A 13,201-nucleotide genomic window follows, 5' to 3' on the forward strand; every position below is an offset into this window, starting at 1 on the left:
TTTTTGAAGTTCTCATCTATTTGTATGTGTGGTTAAAAGATAAAAGTAAAGTTATTAATCCTTCATCTTGTTCTTGATATACACTAAAAATTGTTGTAAACCAATTTTTCAATCATTTGCTCTCTTATGTCTTCAGTTATTATTTTTCAAAAATAAAACACTACCCATCAATTTAATATAGTCACATGTATATATTAAACTTTAGTTTCTGTTGGTCTGTTTAATTTTATATTTTACTTTATAATCTATCAAGAATTGTTTTTGTCATATTATGTGACAATTACTTATATAGATATTTTTAGAAATAGTCAATTTTCTTTACTACTTGTTTTTATATTCCTTCATTACTAACACTGGTGATTCTAACTTTATTTAAAACAGTGTGTATATCTTAGTATGGTTCTACACTAAATACTATATTCCAGAAAATATATATTATACCCAGAATTATTACCTCAAATATATTTTATGTCTTGTTAAGTAAATATCTCCCTCTTCTTCATCCTTCAAAAATAGTCTTGCATGATTGTTTTTGTGGCGGATATTTAGAATTACATTACCAATTTTAAAAACTCTTCATTAAACATTGCTTGACAACAACAAATTAAATTGGGAAATACTAACATCATTATAATATTAATTTCACTCTTTCTATAGCATTGTATGGCTTTTGAGCATTCAAATATTATTTCTCACATTACAGGTTCATAGCGTTACTAAAATTCACTTTAGCATTTCATTAACAACCTCTTCTGAAGCATTGTTTTTGATATACTTAAATATTTTTAGTTATTTTGGTTATATAATTTGCAATTATATATTTAGATTGTAAATAGATATGTTATAAAATCTTATTAATTACAACTTTCTTATTTCCTTGTGTTTTCTAGCTGTTTTATAAAGTAACATTTCTATATCTATTCCATTAGTGTAACTCATGACAGAAATCATTTCACAACTATATTGGGCATCAAGAACTAAATATATAGGTTTCCATTGAGTATTCAAGATGGATAATTTGAGTAATACGACATTTGAAAATAAACAAAATATTTCCTTAGTCTTCTGCTACCAAAGATGCTCTCTGTATCATTGCAATTTTTCATCATCCTGGGGTGTTTTGAAATTTTCTAAAGCAAATGTCCCAAACCGGTATCCTCAGAATATATTTCCTAAGGGTATTAGTAGTTAATCAAGTCAAGATAAGGAAAAATTAGCATTCGGGTCCAAAAGAGTCAATAAAATTGCAACGTGTCCTATGATTCTTGGGGGTTCTGGGTTGAAAATAGGATGACAATTGACCTTGGAATATTTTCTCCTGCTCCTATTAACAGATCACTGAACTGTGCTCTGAGAAACATCCTGTAGAACAGTATTCTATGACTTGAATTTGTTTCTTCTTTTTTTAATACAAATTTTTTTTACATTTTTTTTTCATATGGTCCAGACACAACAGAAACTTTTAGCAAATGACTTTTTTACACCACCTGAAGGGTCCAGAAAAACAAAGGAAGAGATCCCAGGGTGGCCATTCTTCTGAGGAGGCCAACTACTCAGGTCTGGCTCAATGTATAGAAGCTCTGCAAGTCCCACATAGCAACAGAGAGGATAGACAAATCTGTGCTGGCAAGGGTGGGGAGTTTTTATGTTTCAGGGGGAGTTCCTGCCCTGATAGGAATCTGGGGCTGCTTGTTCCCACTTTCCAGGTATCATGTATAGTTGGACCTTTTCTTTGGAGTTAATATCTCCCCTGGGCTGCAAAGTGAAAACAAACTGAACCATAGGCACACACATAGAAAAGAAGGCAGGGGTTAGGCATATGCTGGGAGAAGCCCCCTGAGCATATGTGTGTCCTGTCCCAAAGATACAATATATGATATATGTTAAATAAAATAAAAGTCCTCCTGTATTAGGCATTCCTGGGAGAGACCCTTTCCAGCATAAACAACTGACCTACAGGAGCTTTCTGAGAAACGGAATACATGCTGCAGATAAGCAACACCCTGAAAAAACCAGTTTTTTTTTTTTCCAATAGAGACAGCATATCGGAATGGACAAGGATACCATACTAATCAATGTATCTCTGATCCCCACTTTGTTAGATTCCCCTTTGTAAAATGGAAATTTAACTCCAGCCAATTAGAACATTTCTTTACCTATTTTCAAGTTCGTCCTATATGAGCTTGCCCTTTCCATACCTTCAGTGGAACTTCCTTCTACTTTCTGAATGGGATGCTGCCTGATTCGTGAATCACTCAATAAATCTTTGAGATCTTAAATTGCATGAAAATATTTTATTTTAACATATATTAAGAATATTGAATATGACCAGTGTAACAAAGTTTATCTTATCTCTAAAAGTTCTATGTAATCATATCTTACTTTTATGTATATAGATTTGGTGTTTTACATCCGTGAATGAAGGACATATTATGCTTGGTTTGTGCAAACCATTAAAACATGATAATATATAATTTTTTTTAATATCCAAAATATCTACAGTCACTGAACAATTACTTTCACCAGTGAAAGAAACATTGCTAGTTCTGCCACTTCTATGAATGAAAATTCTAACCTGTATTGACTTGATTAATTTCCCTTGCTTTTAATATTTTCCATGTATGCAATGTACAATTTGAGCTGTATGTTAGCTAAGGCTTCTACTCCCCAGTTCCTATGCACTATTTCTAAATTAAATAGTTAAAATAAATTGTCTGCCACCATGTACCAAAAGCAAATTTTATGAAAATGTGAGAATTGACTTCAAAATATGCAGGATATTTACATATACTGGCTTTATTTGGATAATGTAAATAGCTAAGTCAGCTTCAATTTCTAAAACTATTTTTGGTTATTTCTCTCATACAGAGAAAAAAAGGAAAATAACTTGCCCTCACTAAATATTACATTTTAATGTCTAACCACATAGGGCATTCAGCCCTCTTGTCATGGGAGTAACTGGCATCTGCTCTGCTTGGATGATCCTGGGAATTGAAATTATAAGCAGCCAAATGCATTCCCTAGAACTTCTAGGACCTAGGTGGATAGGATTTTAATGAAGATCAGCTTTTATTCTTACATATTGTATTTCATTACGAGATACTGTACATCTTTAAAGCACTAGTATTTTAGATTTTGACCCAATAGATGCACAGTGCCAAATCAAATATTTAAAAAAAATAAAAAAGCGTTTGGACATTAGTTTTCATTTTATTGTAGCGTGAAAGAGAAGCTAAATATATTTTGTTACATTAATATCAATATTTGCTTTGGATCTCTCTTTTATGTTTCACATTATAGTGTATCAATGGAGAGGAAATAGTTTTGAGAAGAAACTTCTTTAGTAACAATTTTCAGTTTCCTTTGTTGTGTTTTTACATTTTTCCAAAGTGCTAATATTCAGAAGATATTGAAAAAAATCTCTTAGCACCTCATGACAAAGCTTGATAACATGAACAGCATGGATATTTACCTATAAATCATCATATGTTAGACGATAGCTAAATTTTTAGTTTCTGTGGATAATGATTAAGGCATTATAAGAAATTTCCATTTACAGTGATATATTAGATACTATTCCTGCTTCTTAATTTCATGTTTCTAACTTTACTGCTCTAGGGTAACTTGATATTAATTATAATATTGATCAAAGATATCTGATTTACAATAATCTTATCATATGGTAACTGATTAATATAATTTTGGCAAGCATATGGGTAGTAGATTATGCATATTACCTCTCTTTCCATACACGTATATTCATTTGATAATGTCTTTCTTTAAATAATTTTATTATATTACTACATAAGGAAATATCTTATACCATTTTCCATTCTTTAGGTAAACATTTTCTTAAAAGATATAGAATATTTAACATTTATGGAAATTGTCTTGATTTTAATTTCTAGTCTTTTTAAAAAAACTTCTATTTAGAGTAAACAGATTAAATTGAAATGCACTTAACTAAGTGCATATAAATTACATCTAATAACCAAATAATAAATATTTGTTATCTATACCTATGAAATAAACCTAAATCTGTTCCTCCAGCTATCTCTACATTCATTGTCACTGTTTTCTGTAGATCAGTAAAATTATAAAAATTGTGGTTAGAAATTTTAATCCTAGTAATATGTTAACACTGTTTTATGATAATTTATCAAACATTTATTATTTCAATGAATGTAACTGTTTAATAAGGCATTGGAATAATTTGGTTACTTTTTTCTGCAAAATATAGATTATATTGGAAAATATAACTTGATTTTTATGATCTACTTTTAGGATTTTGTAACAGTTTGGAACTGTACATACCCCGCAAAAAACATGTTCTGGAAGTTAATCAATTGATTAAATTGAGTTCTGATCTTGAATGGAAGGCAGAATTTGAAAGCAATGAACATGGATATTTGGCTGATGAGATTTCCAAATGTAAGTGTGAAAAGTGCAGCAAAGAGGGAGATGGCCACAAAAGAAAGAAGTCAAAATCATTGAAACCCAGAAGAGAAGGGAGAGACCAGTGGACACCACCATCTGGCTTGCCATGTGATAAAGAAACCAAAGATCTCTGGTAGCTGGTGTTCAGGAAGAAATCATTGCCTTAATAGCATTGATTTGGACATTTTCCCATCCCCCAAACCATAAACAAATAAATTTCCATTTTTAAGCTGATTAATTTCATGGCATTTTCTGGATCGGCCTAGTAAACTAAAACTGAACTTGAATGCAAAATTTCTATTTTTAATGTCAGGTTATTTGCTGATGCTCTAATTGATTTCTTTTCCTAGGCCTAAAACCTATCCTCAAATCAACTATTTTGTGCCTGATGTAAGGATTAACTGTAGTTATAGAAATATAAACAATTCATTCTAATACCTAAACTGAGTCACAGAAACATTTATTATCTCTTTATCATTTTTAAAAATTTTATTTATGTAAGAAATGAGAAAATACTGTTTTGTTAACTGAGAGAAGAAAAAGTCTAATGTTTCTTATTGAAAGTACAAATTGACTATTATATTTTGCTTAAAATTCTTATCAAGTAGTCACAAATTTCTCCTTTAAAAATTTTTCTTTGATAGTTACTTCTATACGACCTGGTTTTCTGGTTTCAGAGCGTTAAAAGTGAAAAGCTTTTACTGATTTATCAAATCAATTTATACAATTATATGTCACCTATTTTCTAAATTGCTATCATGAGTTCATCAATGACACTATTTAATTTCTTTTCAAGGATGTTAATTATTCTTGGATCTTCTACTTTCCAATTAGCTCCTGACAACAAATAAAGTCAGAATTAATGTTGATGCAACTGTTTGTATAATTTTTCAGGTAGAAATATTTAGTGAAATATTTAATAGCATATTTAATAGAAATATTCAGTATTTGAATGTGGCTGGAGTGGTAGTATCCTGACATGATTGTATTTGTTTTTCCCTGGATAGACTGATTGCATGATCATTCCAACCATGTGGTTAACTACATGTAGTAAAATTAACTACAATGTAGTATTTAATATGCTTTCACTTTTTTTTTGGAGGTACCAGGGGTTGAACTGAGGACCTCAAATGTGGGAAGCAGTCACTCAAACCACTGAGCTACACCCACTCTCCTTCATTCATTTTTATGATAGAAGTCACTGCTTTTCTATAATTGTAGGAAAAGAGAAAACACATCCACATACATGCACACATAAATACCCCAAATTTGACTGATACTCAAAATATGAATGATATTGATATAAGATCAGAATTCACAATATAATGTAATGAAATAAAGATTTTTAAAGACATTTCTAAAATTTTAATTGAATTGACATCTTAAGTGGAAAATAATTTATATACATGGATGAGATAATTATGTTTAATCAACTTCTATGGGACTACAACACACAAAAAAGCTTCAAATGATAAATGGACTCTCACCTTAATTAACTCATACTGAACATATGATATAGCAACTCCCTGGATTACCCTAGAATTTGAATGTGAGTCCTATTCTAGTTAGTGACAATAAGATGACAAATGAATTAATGCATTTTATTTTTCTTCATCTTCTTTCCCTCAAAATATGATCCTTTAAAGTCAAAGTCAGCATTTTTGGTATTCTCTATTTTTTTATTCCTCTGTGGAATAATTTGTGCTCAAGTAAAACTAATAAATTACATATTTCTTATTGATGATAATGTTTTGAAAGACAAAGGGAGACAACTGAGTTCATTTCCCATCTCTGACATCTGTTGGCTATGGTGACCATAGAAGGTGTAGCAGTTTGAGATTATTTATGAATCCCAAACCGAGAAAGATTATGTTTATACACAAATCTATTCCTCTGGATGAGATGCCCTTTGAATGCATTAGATTCAACCTCATGTTATGATTAAATTACAAATTAAGATTAGGGCTCTGATTCAACATGTCAGAAGGGCAAGACTCAGATTGAGTCCCCATCCCCTTGGTGGGCTGATACAAACTTACACTCACATAAGAAGACACACAGTAAAGAGAGCTCTGTCATGTTTGATCCTGAAGCCCTGGGATGAGATGAGACACTTGCCTGATAGTTTGCAGTTAAGGAGAATAGAGCATTTCCCCTTGACTCTCTCCTTCATCTTTCTTTTGTTGCATAATCATCTTGCTGTGTGAGTCACTTGTGTAGGCACTGGCTCACAATGTGGGCTCACTGTGCAGCAGAGACCAGGAACTAGGTGACACAATTGACAGGGAACCTCTCTCCACATCAGAGTTCCCCTTGATTGAATCCCAGTGAATCCTAGAGGAGAAAGATGAGAAAAGAAGACAAAAAGAAAACTAGATACAGAAGGTCACATAACTAAAGGACACAGACAGCAAAAATAGTAGGGTGGTTAAGGGGGAGGGGAAAAAAAAAAGAACAGAGAAGCTGGGTAGCTGAGAAGACTGGAAAGAAATGAGCCCTATGCCAGAGACTGATATAGGAGGCCTTGAGAGACCCGCCATCTTGCTTCAGCACATGGCAACTGACTGGTTCGAATGCAACCTTGAGTTGGACAATTTAGGGCCTTGTAACTTTAAGCTTATACCCAAATAAATACCATTTAAAGAAGCCAACAGATTTTAATTTTTTATTTTTTAATTTATTTTTAAAAGATACTTAAATTACATAAAATATTATATAAAAAAATGTAAGGGATTCCCATATGCCCTAATCCCCACACTCCTACCCTTCCACACATTAACAACTTTTTTCATTAGTGTGGTACATTCATTGCAATTGATGAACACATTTTGTGGTATTAGTACTAAGCATGGATTATAGTTTACAAAGTAGTTTGCACTCTTTCCCACTCAATTCTGTAGGTTATGGCAGGATATATAATGGCCTATATCTGTCATTTCAATGTCATTCAAAATCCTGAAAATTCCCCCATATTTCACCTCTTTTTCCCTCTCCCTGACTTCAGCACCTCCAGTGGCCACTGTCTCCACATTAATGTTATAATTTCTTCTATTGCAAGAATCACACTAAGTTTATAGTAGGACACTAGTAAGTCCACTCTAGTCCATATTTTATTCCCCAATCCTGTGGATTCTGGGATGGTGATGCCCCTCCACCTCTAATTGAAAAGGGGCTTTGATTGCATATGGTTGATGGATGGGACTCTCTTGCTTGCAGTTGTAGACCCTATTGGTTCCTTGATGTGTTGTTTGTCCACCCCCACCTCCTTGTTAGTTGTCTTGGGTGAATACAATGAATTGGAGAGTTGGTATTGCAACTCCACTGAGGTTCAGGGCCCAGCTGGCACATGGACAATCCAGAGATTAAAGTCTTTTAGATGTATACCTACTAATTCCAGCACCAATGTAGGTTCAGATAAAAGGAACAAAAGAAGCATGTGTAGAGAAGTCACATGTGAGTTCAACTCTGTCACACTTGGGAGCACAAACTCCAAAGTAGGGCCCACTGGCAAGCACCAAACTCCAGAGCTGTCTGCCATAACTGCAGCAACTGGGTGTCTCTAGAGCACTCAGGAGTCCCACTTTGGGTTAGTATCTTCTTTGGCAGTCTATGATATCTTGCTGAGATGTGTATAAGCGTTACCTCTCTGATGACCTCCCAATTCACTTCAAAGTCTCTTAGCCATATAAAATTATTTGTCTTTACCTTTTCCCCATTTTATTCAAGGTAGTTTTCCAGTTGCATCATCAGTCAGTGCTTGGTAGTAATCCTTTGGTGCCAGGAAGTCTCATCCTTGGGTGTCATGTCCCAGGCTGGGGAGAAGGTAATGCATTTATGTGTTGAGTTTGGCTTAGAGAGAGGCCATAATTGAGCAACATGAAGGCTCTTTGCATCAGGACTCCTTTGGCAGACTAATACAGAAGTCCTCCTCAACTTCTCTAAGAATCAATTTTGTTAAAATTTCACAACAAACATAATTAATTTGCACAGGGTTCATCTATTATTTTTTCTGGTTAAATAAAATTTCCAAGTGTTTAGAGTCAATCACTATTAAAATTGGGAAATGAACAATATTATATTTCATGATTCAAATATAAATGTGCTATTTTATAAAACATTTTAATACATAAAAATGTATTTATATGGCTGGACCCACGAGTTACAATTCCATTCAAAATAGTATCATATATATTCATTGATTTCTAGTTCAATCTCTTGGCAATAAACTTTAAAAAGGAATCCTTTCAATGAGTGTTTGAAAAAATATTGCTTAAAATTTTTTTAAATTAATTGTAATTTCATCAATCTTTTCCTTTTTATTGGATACTTGTGGATTCATAAGTCTTCATTTGTCTAAGTATTTCAAATAACATTTTGATAAGAATTCTTATTTTTATGACAACTTCCTTTGTCTTTTACAAACTGTAGCAGTTTGATATGGTTATGAATTCCAAAGATAGATAATGGATTATGTTTGTAATATGGTCTGTATCTGGGCTTGATTAAGTTATGATTAGGGCTTTGATTGGGCCACATCATTAGGGCATTGAGTCACTGCCCTTGGTGGGTGGGGACTCACAGATAAAAGGTATGGCAAAGGACAGAGTTGAGGGTTTTTGATGTCGGGGTTCTTAATGTTGGAGTTTTAATGTTGGAGTATAAGGCTGAAGTCTTAAGCTAGAGTCCTGGGGAAAGAGACAGAGCTGTTCAACTGATAGTCTACAGTTGACTTTGTGGAGAAAACAGAGTATCTGCACCCAGAGGAACCCAGGAAGCCTGAACCCTTGCAGCCATCAGTGCTCCAACATGTGAAAATAGACTTTGGTGAGGGAAGTAACTTATGCCTTATGGTCTGGTATAAATACCCTTTATATAAAGCAACCAATTTCTGGTATTCTACATCAACACCCCTTTGGCTGACTAATACACAAACCAATATAATTAGAGGAATTGTGTCAAAAGGCTGTAGAATATTTCAAAATTATGTTGCAAATTTCCAGTTGTTTTCCAGATATTAGTTATTCATATGTTCACTAATATATTTCAGTTTTGTCTCCTGTTACCCACTGTATATATGAGATTCAGTTTTTCATTAGAGCAACTATTTTAAATATTTATTTATATTATTAAATATACTTTACATTTAAATTTTTAAAAATTACAAAGAAATATTTACTTGTACCAGAGGTTTAATATATGAGTGTAAATTATATCTTTAGTCCATTTCCCTGTCTCTTTTCCTTCCTTCCTTTCTTACCATATATTTTTTAAAGATTTATTTTTTATTTATTTCTCTTCCCTTCCCATCCTCCCCCTCCAGTTGTCTGCTCTCTGTGTCTGCTTATATTCTTATCGGAGGCACCAGGAATCTGTGTCTCTTCTTGTTGCACCATCTTGCTGCATCAGCTCTCCACGTGTGTGGCGTGACTCCTGGGCAGGCTGCACTTTTTTCACACTGGGCAGCTCTCCTTATGGGGTGTACTCCTTGCTTGTGGGGCTCCCCTACATGGGGAACACCCCTGTGTGGCACAGCACTCCTTGCACACATCAACACTGCACGTGGGCCAGCTCACTACATGGGCCAGGAGGCCCTGGGTTTGAACCCTGGACCTCCCATGTGATAGGTTGGATGCTCTATCCTTTGAGCCAAATCCACTTCCCCCCATATACTTTTTTTCCTTCCTCTCCCTACTATCTTCCTTCCTAACTGTTCTGTAGTGTTTTTGTTTTGTTTTTGCTATTCTTCCATATTAACTTCATAATAATATTACAAAGTGTTTAAGTTTCCTAGGCTGCTCCATTCTCTCACAATTTGGGGAACAGGAAAATGTCAAAATCAAGGCATCATCAAGATGATGCTATATTCCCCAAAACTGGCTGCTGGAGATTTTTAGCTCCTCTTTTACATGGCAAGGCACAGGGTTGTTTCTGCTGATCTCTTCCATCTCTTCCAGGTGATACTGATTTCAGTGAAAATTCTTACTTCCTATTTCTGTGGCTTTCCTCTCTCTGTATTCATTCCCTTTATAAAGGGCTCCAGATAAAGGATTAAGACCCATCATTATTGATGTAGATTACACTTTAACTGAAGTAGCCTCATCAAAAGATCCTATTTACACTGGGCCCACACCCACAGGACAGATTTGATTTAAGGACATATTTTTCTAGGGAACATCTAGCTTCAAACTACTACACTAAGTGGTAAAAATTGTTGAGTCCATTCTAATATTGATGTAGTAATTGTACTACTTTTATAAATTCATTTATATATACATACATATATATATATACACATACACACACACACATATATATATGAATGATTCATACACTGGCAGGAATTGACTCTTTTCATTGTATAATTTTTCCAATACCTTTTCTAACTTTTGGAGTTTTATATTCCTGACTAAGGTAAAAGAAAGGAACTAAGGAGATCACCCAAATTAAGTTCAAAATTTAAGCTGCGGTGGTAAACAAAATTCTAATATTTCACAAAGTGAGGAAACTAAGTCTAGAGTATACAAAGTTATAAAAAATTCTTTTGTTTTTCCAAGCATATTTCCTAGTACTCCTTTAGGTCTTGTGTCAGGGTATAGATTTGGCTTGAGGAGTAAAGAGACCAGAAACCCCAGTGCATGCTTGCATTCCTTATATTTTCAAAGGAATCTGCTCATTTTAATTTTATGGAAATGCCAATAGTATATGTATATTTATTGTACCTCTACATCTTCCATGATTTTTATGAGAATTTGAACTCCATTTCCATGTTTTCTTTAATCTCACTTTTAGATGGATTTCTCTAAATTATATTTCTGTTTATTTGCTAGCTTGTATTTTGTATGGTCTCTCTCACTTTATTTTTTTAAGATTCAACATTTTTTTTTTGCACATGCAGCATCTCAGTTCTTTGAGTTCCATATTTATCAAATTTCCTTCTATTGTTCCATTTCTTTATATTTTATGCTGCTACTTTACTGCTTAGAGTTAGATTTTGTACAATCTTTTCAATCTACTCCATTTATATTTCCACTTTCTTTCTGGTAAATTTCTCCTTTTATCATGCCTTCTTTTACAGTGATATAATCAACTTTAAAAATTTTCAATTATTGATATTGTCAAGTTTTTAAAAAAATATTAGAGATTATTTCCAAAAGTAGATTTTAAAAATAATTCCATGTTCTGATTTTATTGGTTTTCTCATCATTATAGTAAAATAGCTTCTTTGTAGCACAAGTGACATCCTCTCATATGTTAAAAAAAGTGTCTCCTTCAGGTGAATACTTTGTCAAACACATGCCCACCTTTGCATAGATGTAACTCCATTCTAGGGGATTAGGAAAGTGCAGTGTAGATTGCAGCCCTCCCTGCCCCATTACTGAATGCACAAACTGTGCACTTTTATGCAGCAACCTTGTTTCTCTTTTGGCCCACCAGGTGCCTTAATACATGATCCTTGTTCCTGGATAACATGAAGCAATCAGTAGTTTATCTTTTGTCAATGGTAATCAATGGCCACCACACGTCTCAGGATCCAATGATCCTAAAGTTCTCCCTACACGTTATTCCAAAATTTTTATTCAAATTGATTTGCTATTTAAAAAATTATTCAAAATGTTTCTGTACCATTACTTTAATATTATTTTATTTATAATGACTAACCATGATCAGGGTGCACTAATGCAAACTTTCTTATCCAGAGATGAGTGTCAAATTCCCATTTTTTAAAATAAATTTAATAATCCTATAAAATATACATGCCATAACTCTCACAGATGAATCTAACCTTAGAATATATATCTCTCATGATATGTGGAATGTTCTTTTCAATTCAGATAGTAACTCTAAGTACTGATAAATGATTGGCAAGGAGTAAAGCAACCACTTGTCATTTCCTTCAATGATAGATTTATTTTCCTTCATGCAATAAAGCATGTCACTAGCAGAGGACAGTTGTACTTACAATATCAGAAGCAGTTTTATATATATATATATATATATAATTGCATAATAAAAATTCTCCTTAGAAATGAAATCCTATAACTTTACAAGTTGTTTCTGGATTTTCATACTATTTAAAAGAAAGCTAGGGAGCGGATGTAAATCAAGTGGTTCCGTGCATGCTTCCCATGTACGAGGTCCTGGGTTTGATCCCCAGTACCTTCTACAAACAAAAAACAAACAAAGAAATGAAAATAACCAACTCTTATTGGAGAGCAGATGTAACTCAGTGGTTGAGCCTGTGCTTCCCATGTATGAGGTCCTAGCTTCAACCCCAAGTATCTGCTAAAGACAAAAAGGAAAAAAAAAAAAAGAAAGTTAAATGCAAAATCATAGACTGCTACCTAAATACAAGGTTTAAATGACTAATTTTATCATTTTTTAAAATTTTACCTGGGAGTAACTTTCAGTAAAGATGAGTGTAATTTTTTTTTAAATTTATTTGGGATCACAAAGTCATCTTACATTTGGTTTTAGTTAATGTGAAAGCATCACATTGACTTCAACAATGTTCACCACAAATGCATTCTCAAACTTTAGACTGAAAAAACACAGTACTGTGTGGAACAAGGGAGGAAAAAAAACTTTAATCCTTCAAAATTTCTTTCCACTTAAAAGTATTCAGGATGAATTTCCCTTCGTTCATCTGATATGCTAATCTCAGTGTTCATTACAGGATATTGTTTATGTACTTTGAAAACTACTTGGGAAGCATTACATGACAGCTGTCTTCTTAAATCCCTCAAAGAAATTAGTTCTTCTATTT

The sequence above is a fragment of the Dasypus novemcinctus genome, chromosome 2, assembly GCF_030445035.2.
Source record: "Dasypus novemcinctus isolate mDasNov1 chromosome 2, mDasNov1.1.hap2, whole genome shotgun sequence".
In the NCBI taxonomy this organism is placed as follows: domain Eukaryota; kingdom Metazoa; phylum Chordata; class Mammalia; order Cingulata; family Dasypodidae; genus Dasypus; species Dasypus novemcinctus.